Here is a 27,323-nt window from a genome sequence, read left to right on the forward strand (position 1 = left end):
AAAGAACTGAACCTCGGGGGGCAAACAGCATTAGTGGAGAAGTTAGAAGACAGAGAGCCATCTACCATCACCCTCAGTGAGAGATCAGAGAGAAAACTGGATAACAAATTACAAAAAGCGGTTGGCAAACGATAAGATGGAAGCTTGTTTAGAAGACCTTTATGCCAAACACAATCAAAAGCCTTCGAGATGTCAAGAGCAACTGCTTGTGTTTCACTGAATTTGTCCATAAATGGGTAACATAAGCCAGAATATCACCAGTGGATCAACACTGATGGAATCCATACTGGTGATCATTGATCAGACGGGAGGTTTCTAGGTAGTTTAAGAGTTGGCAGTTAATTGATTTCTCCATTACTTTAGAAAGAGTAGAAGTAATTGCAATGAGACGATAATTGCATGGGAGGGATTTGTCACCCTTTTTAGGAACTGGCTGGATATGAGCAAATTTCCAAGCAGAAGGAAAAACACCTTTGGAATAAGAAAGTGAAAAGAGGCGGCAAAGAACAGGAGTATGTTCAGGAGCACAGGTTTTGAAAACAAGTGGAGAAATATCATCAGTACCTGGAACTTTCTTAGCATCAAGATTCATAAAAATCCTTCTGACATCATTTTGAAGGAAGACCACAGTATTTTGTAAATATTTTAAATATTTGTATAGTTTGTAAATATTTCAGTCCTGCTGTTTCCCATGCAACAATATTCCTCATGTATTACGGAACCTGAAGCAAAAGGCCTTTTCCTAAGTGACTTATGTAAATGCAGGTAAATAATTACATAGTGATATTGGCTGAAGTCCAGTATAGTATACACCGGCAGGTACTTTGATGAAAGCAAGGAAGACGCCGATAATTCACAGGTGAAGACACCTCCCTTTTCTGATTGTTTTGTGTCATCGAGGAGGAGGGGCTTAGCTTAGGTAGAGTGTTTATCCCTCCATCCAGCTGTTTTAAAATGAGAAGAGTTCCCAATTAAAAACAGCAGCAAATGGAAGGAAAAACACACTAGGCATATCAACCTAGGAGGATAGTGGACGAGGAAAGCAGTGGCATCTGCCAATCACTGCTTAGTTCCTGTCCTTTTGTCAAAATATGGGAGTCACAACTTATCAACCACTGCTTTCCCACTGTTTTGCTTGCAACCATGTTGGAGGGTGTACACCGTTATTTATTCGACATTGAGATGCAATACAAATGCATAGGTAAATAATTACATAGGTCATTTCCTGATTAGATATAGACCAGTACATTTCGACAGGTGTGTCTTTTACGTAGAAAAGATTTGACTTACTCCGTATGCCTCTACATTTTACGTAGAAAAGCATGTGTGAGGGTGGGTGAAGCCCCTAGCATATTATTATTATTAGCCATATATGCAAGGAAGCCTGAGGCTTATGCTGCACCAGCCAAAATAATTTTCTGAGTAACCCAGAGTGACAGAGAGAGAGAACAAGAGTCAGAAGTAGAAGGGAATCACCAAGAAAGAGGAAGAATGATGATATCCAGCTCGGGACCCTGGGTGTGCCAAAGCCATACTCACCAGATGTGAGTTCCTTGGGTTAATTGAAAAGGCAAATTCAAATACTGTTCGATAGTCAAAAAATAAATTTCTTTTGATACAACTATTCCATCTTATGTAACTCCCATTAATAAAGAAACACAAATCTAGGGATACCAGATATCCCCAATTACAGGGAAATGCCCCAAATTTAACTATCTATCCCAAGAAAGGTAAGTCATAAGAACTGCAAATCATCACATACTTAGACTACTTTTTCCAGGTCAATAGTCTGCACATCATATAATGAGCTCTCTCTCCAAAGAAAATTGGATAGCTATATATGACAACAAAGCCATTCACTTTCCACTACTATGGCTGTATTAGTGTAAACATAAATGGTTAAGTAGAGTGTGGAAAAGTAGACCTCAAAGTACAAAACTATTCACATTGCCTTCACAAAACATGTCACTGGTATTAAACACTTTCACATACATTTGTTCCTAAACTAGCAAAATATTAACCTTTTAGAGATAAAATTACATCACCAAAAGATTAATCTGCTATTTAGTCATTGTCTCATCTTTTAAACAAATAGCATATTAACCTTTTTATGATGTCATTTGTTTAAAAGAAGTGTAATACCTGTGCAGGTCATTGTGGTGTCAAGGTTGTGCTGTTGTCAACAATATGACTAAGCAATTTAAATCCTATGGGCCAACACTAACTAGAGCTGCAGGCAGAGTTGTAAGTAATTCTTTCACTGCTGCTATCAGAATATATAGCAGAGTGGTAAGAAAGATTTGGGGATTTTAAGCCCTACTATGGGTCATATGGAACAAGTAAATACATGGGCTATGTTAGGGTAACTAACAGTAAGAACAGGTGCTTGTATACTTGCATATACACTAATGCTAGGAGCATAGTAAATAAATTTGATGAATTTGAGGTACTGATTAAGTCATCAAATGCATATTATTAGAATATCTAAGAATATCAGAGACATGATGTCACTAAGGCATAAGGGATGCAGGATTTGAATATGAGGAGTACAATGTGTACAGAAAGGTCATAGTTTAATGCATAGTGTTACAGTCAAGTGACAAACAGCTTTACAAACTGTGTAAAGGTCACATGAGTGAGAGCCTCTTAACCATTGGCCACCTGGGAAAGAGGATCCCAACACTGCCCATTCAGTACTACAGGGTATAGAAAAGACAGACAGGGAAGGGGGGGTCTTATGATCTTAGTTAAGAAGCATATTAAATCTAAATCTTTAGTCAATATGGATGGCCAGTGCAATAATGAATTAGTAAGAGTGTGTTATAGACCTAATAACTGTCATGAGTATAACAAACAATTATACACAGAAATAATGGGCTAATAAATCAGAATGTCTTATAATAAAGACTTTTAACTTTACAGATACTGACTGGAATTATGGGTTGATAACAGCATGGGTTTGTTAAGGGAAAGTCTTGTCTGACAAATTTGATGCAAAAAATAATTTTGATATCATATATTTGGATTTCAGGAAAGCTTTTGACACTGTTGCACATGGAAGACTATTGTACAAATTGGAGCAGAATGGTATTAAGGGTAAGTTGCTACAATGGATAAAAGGATGGTTGAGTGGGAGAAGACAGAGGGTGGTAATTAATGGGTGCTGCTCTTCGTGGACTAATGTTATTAGCGGAGTCCCACAGGGTTCGGTGTTGGGTCCTCTGTTGCTTTGTATATTTATCAATGATATTGATGAAGGTATATCAGGCTTAGTGTCGAAGTTTGCAGATGATACAAAGGTTGGCAGGGTTGTTAATGACAGTAATGGCAGTGTGCTACTGCAACAGGATCTAGATAATTTGGGAAGATGGGCTAAGAAGTGGCAACTGAAGTTTAACCTTGACAAATGCAAAGTACTGCATATGGGTAGAAGTAACCCCAGAGAAACATACCAACTGTGTGGTACTACATTTAAGGTGGTAGAAAATGAAAAAGACCTGGGAGTAATTGTACAGTCAGATATGAAGTTTTCTGAGCAATGCAGACAGGCTGCCAGGGCAGGTCATGGGGTTTTGTCAATGATGATATATAGGAATTTTGCTAGCAGGGAGAAGGAGGTGATTGTCCCTCTGTATAAGGCAATGGTCAGGCCGCGCCTTGAGTACAGCGTACAGGTCTGTAGGCCTCATTTTAGGAAGGATGTAGATTTGCTTGAGCGTGTACAGAGAAGGGCAACAAGACTGGTGAGGGGAATGAAGGGATCCTCTTACCAAGAGCAGTTTAAGTTCTGCAAATTGCAGTGGCTGGAGACTAGACACCTGCGCGGTGATCTGATTGAGGTGTATAAGGCCTTGAATGGGTTGAGCATGCTGAATTCTGATGGGATCTTTCCACTTGTTCAGATTACGAACCTAAGGGGGCATAAATTCAAATTAAGAAAAGACAGATGTAGAATAGATGTGCGGAAATTTGCCTTTAGCCAGCGGGTGGTTAATTGCTGGAACAAACTTCCATCTGTCGTGGAGGTTGATAGGTTAAATAAATTTAAGGAGGAACTGGACAGGCATTTGGAGGGAATGGTGTGATTTTTTTTTTTTTTTTTTTGGCTAATGCTGCATAAGCTCATACACTTGCTTTCTTGCATCACATGCCACTACTACTACTACTACTACATACAGACTAACAAGACTTCTGTGGATTAACTGGATGACTAATTTCTACAGCAGTACGTTAGAGAGGCAACAAGGGGAAGCTTGATCTGATTAACCAGCAGAGATTCTTTGCGCAATAAAGACATAGGTAGTACCTATATCTTTAATGTGCAACATAATATAGATAGACATGGGTTTACTTAAAGACATAGGTCTTTAAGTAAATCCCAGAGTGTACTGATGTGGAATTTACTTAAAAACAACTGCTGTCATGGGTAAAGAGAAGGGTTTTTGCTTTTGTGAGGGTGAATAGTGGGCTCATATAGTGTAAGGGTGAATAGTGGTCTCTGGGACCATCTGATGATGTTACCAATAGCAAACGCTAAATGAAAGCATTCAGGGAAATAATCGCAAAAGCTACTAGAATTTTCATACCAACTAAGAAACACCATTCTATACTTAGAAATAAATAGATGTTAGAGATACTGACAAGACTTGTGGCAGTTTATTGTTTGTTATTTGGTTTTTAGGAGCATTAGCAACTAAGGCCATATTGCTCTGGGGATATGTGGTGGTCACAGGCTCGAAACCCAGTCTAATCAAGAAGCATGTACTATGCACTGCTGCTCCTGGCTACGGAGGCACCAACTTGTGGCAGAGAAGAAAAATGCATGGGATGCATATAAATATAGAAGCCTATGGTAGATATAAATTAGTCTGTAATCAAATCACAAAGGAGGTTAGCAAACTAAGATTATGAGAATTCTCTGTCAAAGGATGCAAAGAAAAGCAGCACAAAGACTTCTTATATTAACAGTAGCATCATGTGAATTAATCACATTAATCCACTTGATGTCCATGGTTTAACTGTTGATGATCCTGATCGGGTTGCTGACGAACTGAACAGGTATTTTGTTCTTTCATGCATGGAATGTTCTTTAGACAGGGGAGATGCCAGAAGTTTGTCAAATTCTAACAGGGAGCAAAATTATTTTATGATAACTGGAAGGAAAGCGGAAGAGAAATTGTTGAAGCTTAACATAAAAAAATGTGCCTGGGTGATGGGTTCTATCCAATTATATTAAGAGAGAGACGGCAAATGAGGTAAGCAAACCCTCAGCCATAATTGAGGGCATCCTTGGATTGACGGAAGGTCTTTGTGAACTGGAGATGTGAATTTGTATTCCTAATTCACAAAGAGGGATCAAAATGTGGCATGAGCAATTATAGACCTGTTATCACTTCTGCTCCAGGGAAAATAATGGAGTTGCTGGTTAACGAAATAATGCAGGACCATCTACACAAGAATGCATGGGGTTGTTAAGGGATGATCTTGTCTGACCAATCGGATTGGATATGAGGGTACCAATGGAACTGGAGGCAAAAAATAATTTTGATATCATAAACTAGGATTTCAGGAAAGCTTTTAAAACTGCTGTATAACTTGGAGCAGTGTAGCATTAAAAGTAAGTTACTGCTCTTGATAAAGAGATGGTTGAGTGGAAAAAGATGGAGTGGTTATTAATGGACACCACTCTTCATGAACTAATGTTATTAATGGAGTGCCCAAGGGTTCTATGCTGGGCCCTTTGTTGTTTTCTAAATTTATGTATGATATTTATGAATATATACAGGCTTAATGGGTAGGCCTCTGTAGCCGAGTGGGCAGGAGCGGGAGTGCAGTAGCGCACGCTCTTTGAATAGACTGGGATTCGAGCCCCTGAATACGGTCGATCTGCCAACCCGCACTGGACCAGCGTGGCAGATTATGGTCCATTTCCCTCAGCATGAATTGTTGAGGAGGCTTCCATCCTGCAGTGGGTTGATAATGGCTGCACTTTACTTTTTTTTTACAGGCTTAATGTCTGCATTTGCAGATGATACAAAGGTTAGACAATGGGTAATGACAGCAATCGGCGTAAGCTACTGCAACAAGATCTAAAAAAATTAGGCAAGCGGGCTAAGAAATAGCAGTTGAAGTTTAACATTGTAAATATGCAAAGTGCTGCATATGAATTGCAGTAAACACAGATTAACATAACAGCGTGGTTCAACACTCAGAGTAGTGGAAAAAGACCTGTAGATAATTGTGCAGTCAAATACGAAGTTCTCTCAGCAGTGTAGACAGGTTGCCAAGATATATCATGAAGTTGTATCAATGATATACAGGTAGTTCTCGACTTTACGAGTTAATTCGTTTCTAGCACACGCTCGTAAAGCGAAAACTCATAAAAGTGAGAATTTATTTCCCATAGACATAAGGTTAAAAATAGGGGTTATGTTCTCAACAATGAAATTACTTAGCTAATTAGTTTATGTTTAAACAATGATTGATTTACCAAAAGAAATAAATGTAGCCTGCAAAATCAAGCAAATTATAATAATAGAGAAATTATTTACGACTTAACAAATGTTAAAGAATGTTTATTCTTCATCATCATTGACTAAATGCACACTCGTTGATCACTCATTATTGGCTCGGCACTCGCTGGTTTGTTGCACAAGGAGTCGTCTTCTTCAGAACTGTTTCAAGAGGTGTTTGTTTCCAAGATAATCTTCTCTTTTAATTATAAATTTTGCAATTGCATGCATAAGCATTTTTTTAACGGCACACACAAATTGCAACCAACACGATTCGCGTGGAGTAACAAGTTTACGAAGCTTAAAAAAACAGGAATGAAGAGAAGATGCTGAAAATTTATTTATGTTTTTTATACGATTGAAGAATTCAGTAAAGGGGAAACAGATTTCACCATAATAACGTAAAAAGCCACACAATTCCAGCTATCGTTATTTTCTCGAATGCAAGAAGATTGAGTTTATTACCCGTTTATAATTGCTTGCAGTAACAGAATAGCCCAATAAACCGGAAAGTGCAAATTGTTTTTATCGTTTTATGGTCGTGACCTCCAGAAATGTGACTTAGAAAATTATCACAAAGGCGTTTAAAATTGATTCTTATAACGGAACATATGATTACGATGAAAGTGTAGTGCATTTTAATGATTTGAATTGATAACTAATACAATTTACAACCCATGCTCACAACCTTTTATATGGCCTTAAGCTCACGCTCGCGACCTTAAAAATGACATTTTAGAGAGATAAACAGCTTAGTTATACAGCGAAAATTTCAACTTCCGAGATCTTGAAACGAATTACCAAAAAAACAATGTGTTATTGGGTTCACATTACGATATTTTAATATGATGGTGTCTATGGAACTGATTAATATCTTAAAGCAGGGTATACTGTATTGTATAGCTACATACATGGTTTGGAATGCGGTATTTATGAATGTTTAACATGCATTTTTTGCAATTAATGTTCATATTTTCAATTTTGTTAATACTTGATACTTGGGGAAAAAAAACTCGTAAACCTGGGAACTCGTAAAGTGAGAGCTGCCTGTACAGGAACTTTGCTAGCAGGGATGAGTAGGTGTACCTTTAGTACTGCAAACAGGTCTGGAGGGCTCATTTTAGAAAAGATTTAGATCTGCTGGAACAGATACAGAGAAGGCAATGAGGTTACTGAAGGAAACAAAAGGGTGGTTTTATCAAGAAAGGCTTCAGTTCTGCAAATTGCAGTGTCTGGTGACTACACACCTGCGAGGTGTTCTGAGTGCAGTGGTTAAGGCTTTGAATGGATAGAGTAAGCTTGATGCTGAGGGTATTTGCCCTCTTGTTCAAACTACATATATGAGGGAGCATAAGTTCAAATAGAGAAAGGATCTTTGAGGGAATGATGGGTGGGATTTTCCCTTCAGCCATCAAGTCAGGCAAACTTTCATTTGTGGTTGTGAAAGTAAGTATTTGAATAAATAATAAATTCTAAGAAGAAATAGACAACTTATTGGAGTGGGTAATGTGGGAAGGGGTTTTTTTTTTTTTTTTTTTGTTTTTTTTTGGCTGATTGTTTATAAGTTTGTTTTCTAGCATCACGTGCCACTACTATTCTAATCTTTCATGTTTATATTAGAATTAGTGTTGCCAATTGATGCAAAAATGCAAGAAAAAAAATTCACACCTCACCTATCCATCCTATCCAAAAATCTGTCTAGTTCGTCCTTAGATTTATTTAAACCATGTCTGAATAAATCTAAGGACAAATCGGATACACTACCTAAAACTACCCACTTCCACAACAACACATGGAAGTTTGTTGCAACAATCAATCATTCCCTAACTGAGGGCAAACTTCTATACATTGATCCTGCAACCATCCTTCCTCAATATCAATTTATGCCCCCATGTGTGCAGACTCAGAAAAAGGGAAGAATGGCATCAATATTGAGCTTACTGAATCCATTCAAGGCCTTAAACCCCTCAATTGGATCTTCTCAGAGGTTCCTAGTCTACAGATGATGTAATTTACAGAGCAGAAGCCTTTCTTGGTAAGAGCATCCTATGGTTGCCTTCACCAATTTCTTTGCCCTTCTCTGCAGGCATTCCAGCAGATCTACATCCTTCCTAAAATTAGGCCTCCACACCGGTATACAGTACTCAAGATGCTCCCTAACCACGGTTTTGTGCAAAGAGATAATCACCTCATTTTGTCTGCTAAGCAAAGTTCCTCTGTATCATTGACAAAACCCCATGAACTGCCCTGGCAGCCTGTCTGCATTGCTCAGAGAACTTCATATATGACTGCACAATTACACAATTAATATTATTGGAATATGAAAAAAAAATCACAGATTTTTTTTTCATATTCCACTACATTAAGCGTAGTACCACATAGATGGTATGTTAATTTGGGATTACTGCTACCTATCCACAGTACCTAGCATTTGTCATTACTGTCATTAACCACCCTGTCAACCTTGGTATCAACCTACAAACGTAGACATTAAGCCAGTTATACGTCATCAATATCATTAATAAATATTGAAAACAACAATGGGCCCAGCACTGAACACTGGGAAATTCCATTAATAACATTATTCCACGAAGAGCAGTGCCAGTTGATAACCGCTGTCTTCTCCTGCTCAACCATCCTTTTATCCATAGCAGTAACTTTCCTCTAATGCCATTTGCTCCACTTTGTACAGCAGTCTTTCATGAGCAACAGTATCAAAAGCCTTCTTGAAATCCAAATATATGATATCAAAATTATTTTTTTCATCCAGTTCCTTTTTTTTACTGCATCATACAATCCCAATCACACTGGTCAGACAAGACTGCGCCTTAACAAATCCATGCTGTGACTACAGCATAATTGCATTCCTGTATAGATGGTTTCGCATTACTTCTTTAACCAGTGGCTTTGTGAATCCAGGGATGCTCTCAATAATTATGGCCTAAGGTTTGCTTACCTCCTTTGCTACCTACCTTAATATAACTGGATAGATCCCATTTATCCCAGGCTTCGTTTTTATGTTTTGCTTGAACCATTTCCCTTCTACTTTCCTTTCAGTTATCTCAAAACATTTAGCTCCCTGTTAATTTGATAAACTTCTGGCATCCCTTCCCTAAAACAATTCCTCATGTGTGAACGTAGATGGAAAATATTTATTCAGTTTGTCAGCAACTTGAGCAAGATCATCAACACTCAAACCATCAACATCAAGGTGACCAATGTGATTCAACTCCTTCCTTCTATTGTTAATGTAGGTAAAGTCTTTGCTGCTTCGTCTCCCACATTTTTCTTTTCTGCCAAAAGTTTCATCAGTTGATATGACATCCATTTATGTCTAAGCCTTGGACAGTATTTTTTGTTGGTATGAAAATTCTAGTAGCTTCAATCAGTGACATATCCAGGTATAATCGTAAAGGGGGGGGGCATGGCGACCAGGCTTTTGAGTTTTTTTTTTTTTAGAATGCCTCCTGCATTCTTTTTCTTTAATTGCAAATTTTTGGTTAAGGGAGGGCATATGCCCTCTCTGCCACACCACTGGCTTCAATGATTATTTCCTTGAATCCTTCCCATTTAGAATTTACTGTTGGTAACATCACTAGTTGGTCCCACTGCATAGAATTTAAAAACTGAAACCACTATAGTCACCCTTACAAAAGCAAAAGCCATTCCCTTTACTCTTGCCAATAGTTTTCTTTTAAGTAAATCAACATCAGATCTCAGTGCATCTTTTACCTGCAGATTCTTAATACATGAAGAATCACTGCTGGTAACGAGATCAAGAGTACTGCTTCCTCTTTTTTGCCTCTCACAGATGCTGCTGTAGAAATCATTCATCCAATAAATCAAAAGAAGTCTTGATAGTGTGTGAGTGATCGATTCACAGTTAAAATCCCCATCATAAGATATTCTGATTTATTTGCCCATTCTATTTCTATATAGTTGTTTAGTATTGTCATCGCAGTTAGGCCTATAGCACTCACCTGTGCTCATTTTCAGTTTTCCAGTACTTAGGTCACACCAAACTAACTCAGTACTGGCCACCCATGTCCAGTGGCAGATTAAGGATAGTTGGGGCCTCTAGGCAAATTATATTTGGGGGCCCCCCAAAAAATAATAATAAAAAAAAAAAAGAATAAAAAATAAATAAAAGTTAGGTGACAAATTTTTTGCTTAAATTAATCAAGATTTTTATGATGTTTACTGAAAACATTAATCTATTTTAGAACACTATAGGAAAATGTCTTGGCTTGGGGGGCCCCAAAGCCTGGGGCCCCTAGGCACATGCCTCATTGCCTTAATGGGTAATCCGCCACTGTCCATGTCAACCAGATACACTGCCTGTTTAAAATATCAAATATGATAGCTTGGTAACTGCCACACAAAATTCCAATCTGACAGGATGTCTTCAATCCTTATTTGATCATTGGCCTAATAATACCCTTAACATTGAATATAAAATTATTACTTATTGATGAGCAGTGTCCCACACCTTGTGTACACACTTTGAATGATATTACATCAATCTTTGAAAAATTTGCATCATGCAAGAATCTCCACAAATCAAAGAATCATCTCTTCTAATCTTTGAGACTACTTTCTTCAATAAAAGTCAAAATTTTATAGATCCATGTTCAAAGAGTGACATTTTAAAAATACTGATATGAAACTGCTTCCTTTAGCAGAAGATAAAAATAAACCTTTGTGCACATACAACCAAAATGCTACTAACTGTAACAAAAATCTGACACACTGCAGGCTAAAAAAGATGAAATTAAAGTTTCATCTTATTTGATGTTCAAGTGTTTTTAACAAATTTAGTCCTAGAATTTTTTTTGGATTCACACTTTGCAGTTATAAACACATATACAGGTAACCTTCGTATAACACAAATACATATATAGTTATAGTTATTACCCAGTTTATTAACAAAAACAAATTATAATAAAATATAATAAGATAAAACCAGTAGCTTTCGGGACGCGTGTCCCTTTGTCAACTGACAAGTTAATACAAATTTTGAATACAATACAACGAGCAAAGTGGCACGTTAATCATGCGTCATTGTTGTTGCACGGACGTGTGCTGCTTCTACACCACTAATCATCCAGCAATAAAACGGTAGTTTCCAGGATGGGATGTAGACGCATGCCTTTCTGGCGATTTAATGCCTTTGTATAACACGTTATTAGGTTCCTATAAAATGTTCGTGTTGTGCGAAACTATGTTATACGGGACTAAGAAAACGTACAAAGGGGGTTACTTTCCAAAAGCTAACAAAAATACACTATTTCATTAACAAAATGTTAACAAAACTAACAAAAATACACCATTCTAGATTTCGTGTATCTTCTGCTCTCTTTAAAAAAATCAGTATAATCTGGGTTTGTTTGCTTTTGCTTGATAAATCTTTGTGAATTTCATCGTATGGAACTAAGCATTTTTAAAGCTCCCTTTTGAACTTTGGGCTCCTTTCATTCAAGAATCTCCATTCAAAAAATAAGATTCTAATTGCTTGGCTAACTTTATGCCTTCCCCTATGCTGTTTAGGGTAAAATTTGGAAGTTTAGAATTTTCATATGCACTATAAATCTTCTGAATTGATTTGGTTTTACTTCCGATGCCATTTCCACCAAATCCGCTTCGCCAGTAATTTTTGAACATCTTCAGTAATAACATATTTTTTTATTTTTTAGGAGCATAGGCAACTAAGGCCATGTTACTCTGTGTATATTATCTATAAATTGTGTGTTCTATAGTCGATTTTCTGTTTTGCTGGATGAAAATCCAGAGTTTCCAGGATGAAAAAACCATGCTACCTTCGCCCGAGCCCAACTAACTCGGCCACACTGTGAAAAAGACCCATAAAAATTCCTCCCATCATCAACTGGATTCGAACTCATCTTTTCCACCCAGTGTGGGGAAGAGGGCAATTCTATCAAATGTGCACCCACGAGGGCTTCAATAGTCATATCATCAAATCTTCCCCTCCTACCCACGTAGTAAGTTCTACTATCGTACCAATTCCATTTTCTGCCGATTCGACCATATTGCCTGAATGAACAGACTCTGGCCATACATTTTTCCACATGCACTTAACATTGACAGTTTTACTTCTTTCAGCGATAAAGCTATGATTCTGATACAGGCCACAATTGAGAACTGTTTCCATGCCTCCATTACTTCAATAGATTTGGAATCGTTTTCCAAAATCCATTATAACGATTTTCTGATGGAATGTGTTTAAAAGGTGGATATCTAACAGCTGAATGAAAGAAGTTGTTTTAATCAACTTCTTTCTATTATATTTCTATATAAGAGTAGGAGACCGGCGGAATTACTTAGCAAGTACAGGTCACTGTTGAAAAAAAAGCCGTGAATTAGGGTTGAATTTGAAAGTGTCTGCAATTCTGCCCAGACACGATAGGAGGGAGTATATGATGAGAGCCTTGTCGATCAATTCGGCCCTGGAGGGATTGTGCAAGGCTCAAGGGGTAGAATTTTTTTCAGCCTGGACTGTACTTGTTAACAGGAGAGATTGCTTCTACAGGGATGGGATACACTTAAATAGAAAGGGTGCAAGAATTTTTGCTGATGCTGTCGAGGCAGTGTTAGGTGGGTCGGAAAACTGCTAGTTGGGGGGGGATACAAGGACTAATAGATTAACAGGAGCCACTGGCAGAGGAGAAAGTGATTCTTGCACTGCTTCTATTGAAATGAGCAGAAGCCTGAAAAACAAGATGCAGGATATTTCAGAGACTGCTGGGAGTCATTGCGGTACAAGTAAACACATGGGTTGTGTTAGGGTAGCTAACAATAGAAACAGGTGCATGTATACCTGCGTGTACACCAATGCTAGGAGTTCGGTAAATAAATTTGATGAATTTGAGGTATTGCTCAAAACATCAAAGGCAGATATTGTTGGGATATCAGAGATGTGGTGTCACACAGATATAAGTAATGCGGAACTGGAATTTGGGGAATACAATGTGTATAGAAAGGATAGACAGGACAGGAGGGGAGGAGGGGTTATGCTATTAATTAAGAAACACATAAAGTCCAAGGAGGTGAAGCCCGTCGACATCGATGGACAGGGCAGTGTCGAGTCAGTTTGGTGTGACATAAGCATAGGGAAATCAAAATTGAGAGTAGGAGTGTGCTATAGGCCTAATGACTCTGATGAGTATAATAAGATATTGTACAGGGAAATAGTGTGGGCCAGTAAATCAGAGATTCTTATAATGGGGGATTTTAATTTCCCAGATATTGACTGGAATTTGTGGGTTGGTCACTCGCACACTAGCAAGGCTTTTGTGGATTTATTCGATGATTGTTTTCTACATCAGCATGTTCGTGAGGCAACAAGAGGGAGCAATACTCTTGATCTGATTATCAGTAGTGATTCTTCATGCATTAAGAATCTGCAGATAAATGAACCACTAGGTGGCAGTGATCACAGTGTGCTGAAGTGGGATTTACTCGAGGTAAGTACCATCAGAGGTAAAGGGAAGGGTTTTTGTTTTCGTAAAGGTGACTATGATGGTCTGAGACAGTATTTAAATTCTATACAGTGGGACCAACTGATGATGTTACCAACAGCAAACTCAAAATGGGAAGCATTCAAGGAACTAATCTTGGAGGCTACCAGGCTTTACATACCAACTAAGAAATATTGTTCAAGGTTTAGGCCTAAATGGTTGTCAGATGAACTAATGAGACATGTGGCAGAGAAGAAAAATGCATGGGATACATACAAATTAATGGGTGACATGGAAGCCTACGATAGATATAAGTTGGTCTGTAACCAAGTCACAAAGGAGATTAGGCAGGCAAAGGCAGACTACGAAAAATCCTTGGCAAAGGATGCAAAGAAAAACAGAAAAGAGTTCTTTACATATTTAAACTCAAGAAGGAAAGGGATGAATCAGATTGGTCCACTGGATATTGATGGTTCAACAGTTGAGGATCCTGCTCAGGTGGCTAACAATCTAAACGAGTATTTTGCATCTACATTCACGCATGAGGAGTTATTCAGGAAGGAGAATGATGTAGGTAAAGTAAACATTGGCAGTGAGCTGGATGATTTTGTAATAACTGAGAGGAAAGTGGAGGAGAGATTGTTGAGGATTGTTAGTGGAGGAGAGATTGTTAATAACTGAGAGGAAAGTGGAGGAGAGATTGTTGAGGATAAACATAAAAAAGGCACCTGGAGTGGATGGGATCTATTCAGTTATATTAAAGGAGGCAGCAAAGGAAGTAAGCAAACCCCCTAGCCATAATTATGAGAGCTTCTTTGGACTCAGGGGAGGTACCCATAGACTGGAGATGTGCAAATGTAACCCCAATTCACAAAGGAGGATCAAAGGCTGACACAAGTAGTAGTAGTAGTAGTGGCACTTGATGCAAGAAAGCAAGTGTAGGAGCTTATGCAGCATCAGCCAAAAAAAAAAAAAAAAAATATCACACCATACCCTCCAATTGCCTGTCCAGTTCCTCCTTAAATTTATTTAACCTATCAACTTCCACAACGACAGATGGAAGTTTGTTCCAGCAATTAACCACCCGCTGGCTAAAGGCAAATTTCCGCACATCTATTCTACATCTATCCTTTCTTAATTTGAACTTATGTCCCCGTAGGTTCGTATTCTGAACAAGTGGGAGGATCCCATCAGAATTCAGCGTGCTCAACCCATTCAAGGCCTTATAGACCTCAATCAGATCACCGCGCAGGTGCCTAGTCTCCAGCCACTGCAATTTGCAGAACTTAATCCTCTCTTGGTAAGAGGATCCCTTCATTCCCCTCACCAATCGTGTTGCTCTTCTCTGTACACGCTCAAGCAAATCTACATCCTTCCTAAAATGAGGCCTCCAGACCTGTACGCAGTACTCAAGGCGTGGCCTGACCATTGCCTTATACACAGGGACAATCACCTCCTTTTCCCTGCTAGCAAAATTCCTATATATCATTGACAAAACCCCATGACCTGCCCTAGCAGCCTGTCTACATTGCTCAGAAAACTTCATATCTGACTGCACAATTACTCCCAGGTCTTTTTCATTTTCTACCACCTTAAGTGTAGTACCACACAGTTGGTACGTTTCTCTGGGGTTACTTCTACCCATATGCAGTACTTTCCATTTGTCAAGGTTAAACTTCAGTTGCCACTTCTTAGCCCATCTGCCCAAATTATCTAGATCCTGTTGCAGTAGCACACTGCCATTACTGTCATTAACAACCCTGCCAACCTTCGTGTCATCTGCAAACTTCGACATTAAGCCTGTAATTATAGACCTGTTAGTTTAACTTCTGTTCCAGGTAAATTAATGGAGGCACTGGTTAAAGATGCACTGCAGGATCATCTAGACAAGAATTCAGTTATAGCTCAGACGCAGCATGGTTTTGTTAAGGGCAGGTCTTGCCTGACCAATTTGATTGGATACTATGATGTAGTCACAAAAGAACTGGATGCAGGGAATAACTTTGATATTATATATTTGGATCTTAGAAAGGCTTTTGATACTGTTGCACATGGAAGACTGCTGCACAAATTGGAGCAGTGTGGCATTGGAGGCAAATTGCTGCTATGGATAAGGGGATGGTTGAGTGGCAGAAGACAGAGAGTGGTAATCAATGGACACTGCTCAACGTGGACTAATGTTATTAGTGGAGTTCCTCAGGGTTCAGTGTTGGGTCCGTTGTTGTTTTCGGTGTTTATGAATTATATTGATGATGGGATATCAAGTTTAATGTCCAAGTTTGCAGATGATACAAAGGTTGGCAGGGTTGTTAAGGACACTACTGACGCTATGCTGCTGCAACAGGATCTGGAAAGGTTGAACAGATGGGCTGAGAGGTGGCAAATGAAGTTTAACATTGACAAATGTAAAGTACTACATATGGGAAACAGTAACCCCAGAGCAACGTATCAACTCTGCAGTACTACACTGACAGTGGTGGAGAATGAAAAGGACCTGGGGGTAATTGTGCAGGCAGATATGAAGTTCTCTGAGCAGTGCAGACGAGCTGCAAGAGTAGCTCATGGTGTCTTGTCAATGATATATACAGGAATCTTTCTAGCAGGGATAAGGAAGTGATTATTCCCTTGTATAAGGCAATGGTTAGGCTACATCTTGAGTACTGTATACAGGTCTGGAGGCCTCATTTCAAGAAGGATGTAGAGCTGCTGGAACGGGTACAGAGAAGGGCAACAAGATTAGTGAATGGAACAAAGGGTTGCTCTTACGAAGAAAGGCTTAAGTTTTGCAAATTACAGAGTCTGGAGACTAGGCACCGGCGAGGTGATCTGATAGAGGTGTATAAGGCTTTGAATGGTTTGAGCATGCTCAATGCCAATGGGATTCTTCATCTTGCTCAGAATAATCACCTCAGAGGGCATAAATTCAAATTAAGGAAGGACGGATGTCGGATAGATGTGCGGAAATTTGCCTTTGGCCAACGGGTGGTTGGTTGGTGGAACCGACTTCCATCACTTGTTGTTGAAGTTGATAGCCTAAACAAATTTAAAGCTCAACTGGACAGGTATTTCGAACGAACGGAGGGGTGAAATGGGAGTGGGTTTTTTTTTTTTTTTTGGCTGATGCTGAATAAGCTTGCTTTCTTGCATCATATGCCTCTATTAATGCTAAGGCTAATGCTAATCCAGTACAACTGTAGTGGTAAGAACATAACTTCAATGTTTGGATGACGTAAATCTTTTGGATGGCCTAGTGCTATCCAATAGTAATAAAACGTTGAAATCTAGATTTTTCCACAAGTTCAATAGCACAGAACGTAACATGAGGATTTCTCAATTTTTTATTATTTTTTTTTGACTAGCGAGTCAACAGCGGGGGTTCAAAATGAGTGCAAATGTTGAAAAATTACATCCAACATAACAGCAGGGTGTCCCCCTGCACAAAAGCTCAAAAATACACTATTATGCGATGTTTATCGAAATTCTCTGTGTTATATGAGGATTTCTGCAATTTATCAATCGTGTTAGAGCGAAATCGTGTTGTAGAAGTACCAGGTTATATTGGGGGGGGGGGGTTTGCCTGTCCGTGGTGTTTGAATTAAAATGCACTGGGAAGTGAAATAGATCCTTGTATAAATAGCCTAAGCTATGTGCCGTCTGGATATTTTTGTCTTATTATATGACTTTCTGAACAAATTCATTCATGGAATATTTTAATCCATTTTGCAGATATAAAGATATGTACAGGTGTTTCAATTAAAATCCACTGGGATCTCTCTTACTTATTTGTTATTTAGGTTATGTGTCGTCTGGACATTTAAAAAATCCAGCCCAAATACAACAAATTGATATTAAAACTGAACTAGGTATTATAAGTTTGATTTTAAGGATTTCTAAATTAAAATTTTGTGTAATCAACTGCTTTTTTCTCAATAGAAAGTCGTTTCTTGTCTTCAGTTTAGTCTAAAAATATCAACATTGCACTTCTGAAATGAATATTAACCAATTTTATTTGAAGTAAACATAAAACAAACATAACGAACGCTGTACTCTCATGTACTAGTCTGTATTGTATCAAAGCACATGAAGACAGTTTAAGTCCTTTTCAAAAGGGCACACATTGAGTGTTTTTAGATTAAACTGAAGATGGATAACAACTTTCGAACTGAGATAAAAGCAGCTGATAAATTTTCAAAATTTAATTTCGAAATTGTAAAATCTAAACAGTAATATTTTGTCCAATTTTAATACCTGGTGCATTTTAAATTGAAACACCCTCTAAGTAACATAACTGGTATTATAATACATCAATTGGTATTTTTAATTAGTATTATAATACTTACATCAATATATTAATTCTCTATCTCAACTTCAGCTTGTGTCTACATCTCTTTTACTCAAGTATGTCTGGATATATTGAAATTTCCCGGCCATTTGGTTCTCCTCATTAATCAGAAATTTTATTGATTGCTATGCTGTCAATATCTCTCTTCTTGAAGATGGTACATAACAATCATTCATATTCTATTAAATTGTGTGCACATGAATTTGCATGTATGATGGGAACATAGGTGTGTATGTAGTTGCATTTTACCTCTCCAACATATAGTGTATTTACACATGTATCTACATGTGTAAATACACTATATTGCCAAAATTGTCTGCATGTTTCAAAACATCTTTTATTAATAAAATATTTAATAATACATCAGCCCACCCCTGGCCTCAACTACATATCACATTCTCATCAGTGGACACCCAACCAACCCGCCATAACACGAAGACAGTATTTTGGTTGAACAAACGAACAGATTCGCTGCTGTTATGAAATCCTATAATCATCCCGTTTGAAGTCTCTAAGCTCAGAGCCTTGCTTCATTTACTCTATTTCACTGATCTAATTACTTCTGACATGAATACGGTTGCTTTTATACCAATTACTGACACATGGATAGTAGTGGGGTTAAATTTTTCTAAATCCCGGGGGGGGGGGGGTCGGAACACTACTGGCAATGTAGAAAAAGAAGAATTCTTTATTATGTAGTGTACTTAGGTTTGCAAAAGGGTGTATGCACACTCTTGTAGCATTCTGTCCATCCCACTTTCATTATTTTGTAAACTGACTCTGTTTACCTATCAATTTAAAGTAATTTATATTATTACTTTATAATTTAAAGTAATTTATATTATTACTTTATAATTTAAAGTAATTTATATTATTACTTGAATTTGTATTAATAATATTTGTTATACTATTCACAATGCAAGTCATTTCTCTTTTTTTTTTTTTTACTCTTCCTTGCCCGACCATACGGTTAGACATATACTACTGCAGCAATCGGTTTGGTTGGTTGTATTTACTAAACTGAACTTTATTATGGTAAATGTTCCCCTATCATGGATCTTTAGTGTGGTTCGCCTGTTTCAATTTAACAATTACCACCTCCAATTCCAAAATTCTCCGCTTGCCATATTTGAAAAAAGTTTCAAGTAGCTTCATTACCAGAGAAACTACTGAGTACACACACACACACACCAGCATGAAAACCTAGCATAACCTCGGTTTACTAACCCATAAATGTTGCTGATTCCTGTTCTAGTCTTCACTGCACTTTATTCTATAGCATGGAGTCCCATATTTCCATCAATACAAGCATCAAGCACCGAACTGTGACTGAACGTGACCGACAGGTACTTCTAATCAGACGTCGATTACTTACAGGCAGAGTAAATCAGTCAGCGAGGAGCGACACGGCAACTCCAAATTGCAACCTTTTATCACAGCCAGTCGGCTGGAGCAATCAGGAGTTCAATCTACCTTCTCAGTTATCTATTGTTTCTATTACCCTTTTTAGTTTCTTTAACATACTAATCTGTGGTTGACGCTAAGGCGCTGGGGCTATACTATTGGAATACCTATTTCTGCACGGGAACACCCACTCCCCATCCCAACTAAGTGACAAATCATTTAAAATTCGGTTATACTTTTATTTTTCAATGGCAAATATTTTCTTCACTTTCGATGGCTCGGCGGCATACAAACCGTGCATAAGAAAAGGTTATACGATAAGTTATAAAAAAAAAAAAAAAAAAGATCTGCACCTTTCTTCACATATCACAGCAACACTAGAGACACCGCTACATTTCTATTCACTAGCAGTAATAAAATCCTTTAAGTATAAGATATAAACATGGTTCTAAAATAACAATCATTTTAAAAAGTGGCACGTCATCTGCTTCAACATTCCGTTTCGATAAGATAAAAAAACGTCATCTTTAGCATGAGGCACTGAAGAATGAGCGATGCAAGAAAGAAGCCCAAAGATATTATATCACGCGAATTTCACTGGTCCTGAAATTAGTCAATAAGATGAGGCGCTTTTTTTTTTAAATCAAAGACGTTAATATCCATTCTAAACCACTTTTTTCCGCAGATTTCAAATATGTTCTTGTTTTTTTTAATTTAAATATTGCACGAGTAGTTTTCTTATTGTTATTTCGATACAAGGAAACAGTAATAGTAATCGTGGCAAGAGAGAAAGGGTACGAGCTAATGCAGCATCAGCCACACAAAAAAAAAAAAAAAAAAAATTCACACAAACACTCCCTCTAAATATTTGTCCTGTTACTCCTTACATTTCTTTAACCTGTCACTTCCACAACGACAGATGGAAGTTTGTTCCAGCAAATAACCACACGCTGACTATCGACAAATTTCCGCACATCTATCCTACAGCTGTCTTTCTTCAATTTAAATTTATGCCCGCTTCGATTCTTAATCTGAACAAGTGGAAGAATCCCATCAAATTTCAGCGTGCTCAACCCATTCAGCGCCTTATAGACTTCAATCAGATCACCTCGCAGGTGCCTAGACTCCAGCCGCTACAATTTGCAGAAATTAAGCATCTCTTGGTAAGAGGATCCTTTCATTCCCCTCACCAATCTTGTTGCACTTCTCTGTACATGCTCAGCAAAATCTACATCCTTCCTAAAATGAGGCTTCCAGACCTGTACACAGTACTCATGCCTAACCATTGCCTTATACAGAGGGACAATCACCTCATTTTCCCTGCTGTATACCATTGACAAAACCCCATGACCTACACTGGCAGGCTGTATGCTTGCTCAGAAAACTTCATATCTGAGTTAATTACTCCCAGGTATTTTTTTTTTATTCTCTACCACCATACGTGTAATAACACACAGTTGGTACGTTTCTCTGGGGTTACTTTTACCCATATGCAGAACTTTACATTTGTCAAGGTTAAACTTCAGTTAATACTTCTCAACCCATCTCCCAAAATTTCTCGATACTGTTGCAATAGCACACTGCCATTACTGTCATCAACAACACTGCCAAACTTATTATCATCTGCAAACTACGACATTTAGCCTAATATACCTTCATCAATATCATTGTTAAATATTCAAAACAACAATGGACCCAAAACAAAACCCTGTGGGACTCCAATAATAACATTAGTCCACGAAGAGCAGCGCCCATTGATTACCACCTTCGGTCTCCTCCCACTCAACCATCCTTTCATCCAATGTAGGAAGTTACCTTTAATACCATTCTACTCTAATTTGTATAGCAGTTTTCCATGTGCAACAGTGTTAAAAGCTTTCCTGAAATCCAAGTACATGATACCAAAATATTTTTTTGCATCCAGTTCCGTTGTAACTACACCATAATATCTAATCAAATTTGTCAGACAAGAATTTCCCTTAACAAACCCATGCTGTATCTAGACAAGACTACAGCAAATTGTTGCAGAAGTCTTGTCTAGATGATCCTGCAATGTATCTTTAACCAGTGGCTCCATTATTTTACCAGGGACAGAAGTTAAACACTAACTGGTCTGTAATTACTCGTGTCAGCCTTCGATCCCCCTTTGGGAATTTGGCACACGTTTGAACATCTCCAGTCCGTGGGGGCCTCCCGTAAGTCCAAGGATGCATTCATAATTATGACTGAGGGTAAAATTACTTCCTTTGCCGCCTCCTTTAATATAACTGGTATTATGGGTAAGTCGTTACAATGGATAAAAGGATCATTGAGTGGGAGAAGACAGAGGGTTGTAATCAATGGGTGCTGCTCTACGTGGATTAATGTTATTAGTGGAGGCCCACAGGGTTCGGTGTTGGGTCCTCTGTTGTTTTGTATATTTATCAATGATATTGATGAAGGTATATCAGGCTTAGTGTCGAAGTTTGCAGTTGATACAAAGGTTGGCAGGGTTATTAATGACAGTGTACTACTGCAAAAGGATCTAGAAATTTTGGGCAGATGGGCCGAGAAGTGGCAACTGAAGTTTAACATTCACAAATGCAAAGAATAAACGGAAAAACGTACCAACTGTGTGGTACTACACTTAAGGTGGTAGAAAATGGAAAAGACCTGGGAGTAATTGTGCACTCAGATATGAAGTTTTCTGAGCAGTGACAGGCGGCCAGGGCAGATCATGGGGTTTGGTAATGATATACAGGAATTTTTCTATCAAGGAAAAGGAGGTGATTGTCCCTCTGTATAAGGCAATGTTCAGAATAGGCCCTCAGTAGTGCGTACAGCTCTGGAGGCCTCATTTTAGGAAGGATGTCGATTTGCCTGAGCATGTAGAGAGAAGGGCAACAAGATTGGTGAGGGGAATGAAGGGATCCTCGTCCCAAGAGAGGTTTAAGTTCTGCAAATTGCAGCGGCTGGAGACTAGGCACCAGCGGGATGATCTGAACGAGGTGTGTAAGGCCTTGAATGGGTTGAGCACTATGAATTCTGTTTGGATTCTTCTACTTGTTCAGAATACGCAACCTAAGGGAGCATAAATTCAAATTGAGGTAAGGGAAATGTAGAATAGATGTGTGGATACTTGCCTTTAGCCAGAGGGTGGTTAATAGCTGGAACAAATTTCCATTTGTCGTTGTGGAAGTTATTATTATTATTATTAGCTACATGGTGCAAGGAAGCTTGAGGCTTATGTTATACCAGCCAAAAAAAGAAAAATCCCGAGTGAGTTACCCCCTCAGACAGAGAGAGAGAGAGAGAGAGAGAGAGAGAGAGAGAGAGAGAGAGAGAGAGAGAGAGAGAGAGAGAGTAGAAGGGAATCACCAAGAAAGAGAAGAATGATGATATCCAGCTCAGGACCCTGGGTGTGCCAAGCCCATACTCACCAGACGTGAGCCCTGGATAGGTTAAATAAATTTAATGAGGAACTGGACAAACATATAGAGGGAATTGTTTTCTAATTTTTTTTTTTTTTTTTTTGGCTGATGCTGCATAAGCTCATACACTTGCTTTCTTGCGTTACATGTCGCTACTACTACTACTGCAGGTGCCTTTCATATGTTTAACTTCAACAATTTCTCCTCAACTTTGCTCTCAGTTATAAAAAAATCATTAAGTACCCTGCTATAATTTGATAACCTTCTGGCACTCTCAATCCTTAATAACTCCTCGTGTGTGAATGTAGATGCAAAATACTCATTCAGTTTGTGTGCTATCTGAGCAGGATCATCAACAGTCGAAACATTGATATCAAGTGGAACAATCTGATTCATCCCCTTCCTTTTTGAGTTTATATAAGTAAAGAAATCCTTGCTGTTTTTCTTAGCATCCTTTGCCAAAGATTTCTCGTAATCTGCCTTCGCCTGCTTAACCTCCTTTGTGACTTGATAACAGACTAATCTCAGTCGTCTGGTAATTTGAATGCATCCCATGCAATTTTCTTCTCTGCCAAGAGTCTCATTATTTCATTTGACAACCATTTAGGCCTAATCCTTGAACAATGTTTCTTAATAGGCATGAAACGTTTAGTAACTTCCACGATTAATTCCTTTAATCCTTCCAACTTAGAATTTGCTGTTGTTAACATCGTCAGTTGATCCCACTGTACAGAATTTAAAAACTGTCTAAGGCCACTGTAGTCACATTAACAGAAAAAAAACCCTTTCCTTTACGCTTGATGGTAATTTTATCTTTGAGTAAACTCCAAATCAGTACACTGTGATCATTGCCACCTAGTGGTTCTATCAGCAAATTCTTTATTCACGAATGATGACTGCTGATAACCAGATCAAAGGTTATCAAAGGTTACCGGCGACGTTGGAACGCCTTGGCAATGGAGCAGGTGCCAATGACAGGCCATATCAGTACAGTGCCAAGCTATTTCGACACCCGAGGCTAGCCGACGAAATGGCGCCCTTCGGTGTCGAATCAAGATGACAGCACTGGGAGGGAGAAAATTAATTTTCGAACAGCGATTCAAAAGCCTGTATGCGTCATTACATCTGAGAACATACTGCATAGTATCATAGATCTATTAGGTGTCCAGAATGTAACTTTGAAGGAACCAATCAGGCGATCGGTTCATGAGCGCATGCTCGAATGCATAGAAGTTCCCAATTCACTCATTAGATACAAACTGAATAAGTTATAAATTTGTGTTTTTGTGATTGTTATACAAGGCGATTCACTACCAGTGTGACAAACTTGCAGGAGATATAGGGGGCACAAAGACGAATCGGAATCACATAGCATTGCATGGTCCGAAATGCCTTCGTCATGTGGTAGAGAACGTTGAACGGGAAGTGCGTGAACAGCGATCCCGCTGGAAGTCAGCATTTGCGAACCGTTTCTGTTGAAGAAACCAAGTAGCAAAAGTCCTCCGGAGTGGATAATCAGCAGGACACGTTGCAGATGGTATAAACTCATTTGGTGTGTTGACAGTATCCTCCATACAGTGGATTGGGAAATACCCAATCGTTAGCCTATCGCTCGAGTACTCGTACTCGGATTGCTTTCTGCAAGACGTAGGACATTCTGCTCATTGTCTGGCGTCCTCGTCGTTCGCTCTCGATTCATGGTACCTCTCGTGAAACAACCAGTCTCACATAACCTTCTGTGCGAAAATCGTATGATGAGGATCATGCCTGTGTGGGAAACGTTCCTGGTACAAGCGCAGAGCGGCGCGCCCATTACAGTCCGCAACTCCATACGCGAGGTGCATGTCGGCCAGTTCAATCTTTGAATTCTAGTCCATCCTACTGCCTCGGGAACCGGGTCACAAATGCTGACTTCCAGGGGGATCGCTGTTCACGCGAACTCCCGTTCAACGTCCTCTACTGCATGACGAAGGCATTTCGGACCCTGCAATGCTATGTAATTCCGATTCGTCTTTGTGTCCCCTACACCTCTTGCAAGTTTGTCGCACTGGTATTGAAGAATCACCCTGTATAAACAGGTAATCGTGAGTATTTTGATATATATAATTGAAATAAAACAAAGGCCAAATTAATTTTAGACATGCCACCAAAGAAAAAAGTGGACATCAGTACCCCATAGAAAGACTGCATAAAGAGGAAATTGAAAAAAAAAACAAATTAATAAATTCAGAATGAATTAATTAATTTGTTAGCAACAAAAGTACGAAGTGAAACAACTAAATGCAACAAGGAATAATATGTTAAGAGTAAGAGTTCATCATCATCATCATCATCAGCAATTTTCAATCCACTGGAGGATGAAGGCCTCTCCAGCAACTGTACAGTTCCGTCTGTTTTGAGCGTTTACTACCACAAACTCGTGAATTTCATCTAGCCACGCCAAACCTGAAAGAGACAAAGAAAACGAACATGATTCGAATGAAGATGAAATAAATGATGATGCCACTGAAACGGAAGTCCAAACAGTTCAAGTTATTTTAAAAGAATCAGAAAGTAAGGACAATAACCAACAACAGTTGACAGAAGAAAATGATGGTAGCAATAATATTAACTTGGAACGTGAATGAGCAAGAATAAGTAACGACAGTCTTCTTCTTTGGTGAAGCGTTACTTACTTGAAGTAGTGCAAAATTCATGGCAACTCGTTGTGAAGGCAGTGGCGTAGCTACCATGTAGGCAGGAAAGGCAATTTCCTCCGGGCCCGGCGTCTTTGGCTGAATCCTGTTTTTGCAATTTTCATTAATTAAGTAGTGGTTCGAACATGTTCTTTCCCTCCGCACCCGAAAAAGGGCAGCTAAGCTACTGTGTGAAGGCATTCACAATATGAGATATAACTTAAACGATGCCGCCGTTGCATATTTGTGTTAATTCAGAGTTTAGCTGCTTAGTGCACTAACTCGTACGTTGAACATGGCACATGTAAGTCTGAATTTTAATGATCCGATCACATGGAACTTTAATACCCACAAAAACAGATCTCTTATAGTGCAACACGGTCCCGAACATATAGTCTTAAATAAGTATCCTGTCACTAATGGCTGATGTTTCAATAATTCGTGGAAATACAAAAATGAAGGTATTGAAGAAAAAAAATAAAAAAGGAGAGAGGAAATGGTTATTTTATTGGAAAAACAAAGTTGCAATATATTGTTTTCCCTGCCTCTTAATTGTATCTGATACAAATAATGTTCCATTTTGCAGCTCATATGGATTTAAGGATTGGAAACATCTAAATCCAAACGTTCTTTTTCATAGCGGCTCACATCTGGTGAGTATGGGCTTGGCACACCCAGGGTCCTGAGCTGGATATCATCATTCTTCCCTTTCTTGGTGATGCCCTTCTACTTCTCTCTCTCTCTCAGGGTAACTCAGAAGTTTTTTTTTTTTTTTTTGACTGGTGCAGCAAAAGCCTCAGGCTTCCTTGCACCATATGGCTAATTATAATAATAATAAGACTTCATTACAAAACAAACAATTTCACAAAATGGAAATTATTAGAAAAGGGTCTTCAAAAAGGTGGACTAATTGACGAGGCTGCACAAGCAGCACTAAGAAGCGAAATTTCGAAATGGCGTCATGTATCGAAAATAATATTGAAATGTATATTGTTCTGTGCTGAAAATAATTTGGCATTTCGTGGACATGCTAGTCATATCGATACCGAAGAGAAAAATATTTGTGGCGTATTTTTAAACTTGATAAAATTTGTCAGCCAATTTGACTTTGATATGAAAAATGCTCTGCAATCGCATATTAAACACCACAGTAATTATTTATTTCCAGAAATTCAGAATTAATTTATTAATTTGTTAGCAAAAAAAGTACGAAGTGAAATCACTAAATGCAACAAGGCATAATATGTTAAGAGTAACAGTTTTCATCCTCATCAGCAATTTTCAATCCACTGCAGGATGAAGGCCTCTCCAGCAACTTTCCAGTTCCTTCTGTTTTGAGCACTGGCCATCCATTTACTACCCACAAACTCATGAATTTCATCTATCCATTTCCGCCTTTGTCTTCCAATTTTTCTTCTAGCTCCTCTTGGGTACGATTCTGTTATTTTCTTAGTCCATCTGTCATCATGTCTTCGAGCTATGTGTCCTGCCCAAGACCATTTTAG

The 27,323-nt window shown here is 38.5% G+C and overlaps 1 protein-coding gene across 3 annotated transcripts in view; it reads right to left on the reverse strand.

The window, feature by feature from the left end:
- Window positions 1–20,170, reverse strand: part of Gale (UDP-galactose 4'-epimerase) — a 292,156-nt gene extending 271,986 nt beyond the window's left edge. For 2 of the 3 annotated variants that reach the window (XM_090373357.1, XM_090373355.1), the window contains exon 1: window positions 20,087–20,170. The gene's annotated coding sequence lies outside the window, so the exon portion shown is untranslated. Of the gene's footprint in view, window positions 1–19,556; window positions 19,953–20,086 lie in introns of those variants that run through there. The other variant, XM_090373356.1, reaches the window with a different exon arrangement.
- Between the last annotated feature and the right edge of the window lie 7,153 nt (window positions 20,171–27,323).

Source organism: Mastigoproctus giganteus, chromosome 5 (assembly GCF_048544385.1).
Source record: "Mastigoproctus giganteus isolate SK-2022 chromosome 5, ASM4854438v1, whole genome shotgun sequence".
Lineage (NCBI taxonomy): Eukaryota > Metazoa > Arthropoda > Arachnida > Uropygi > Thelyphonidae > Mastigoproctus > Mastigoproctus giganteus.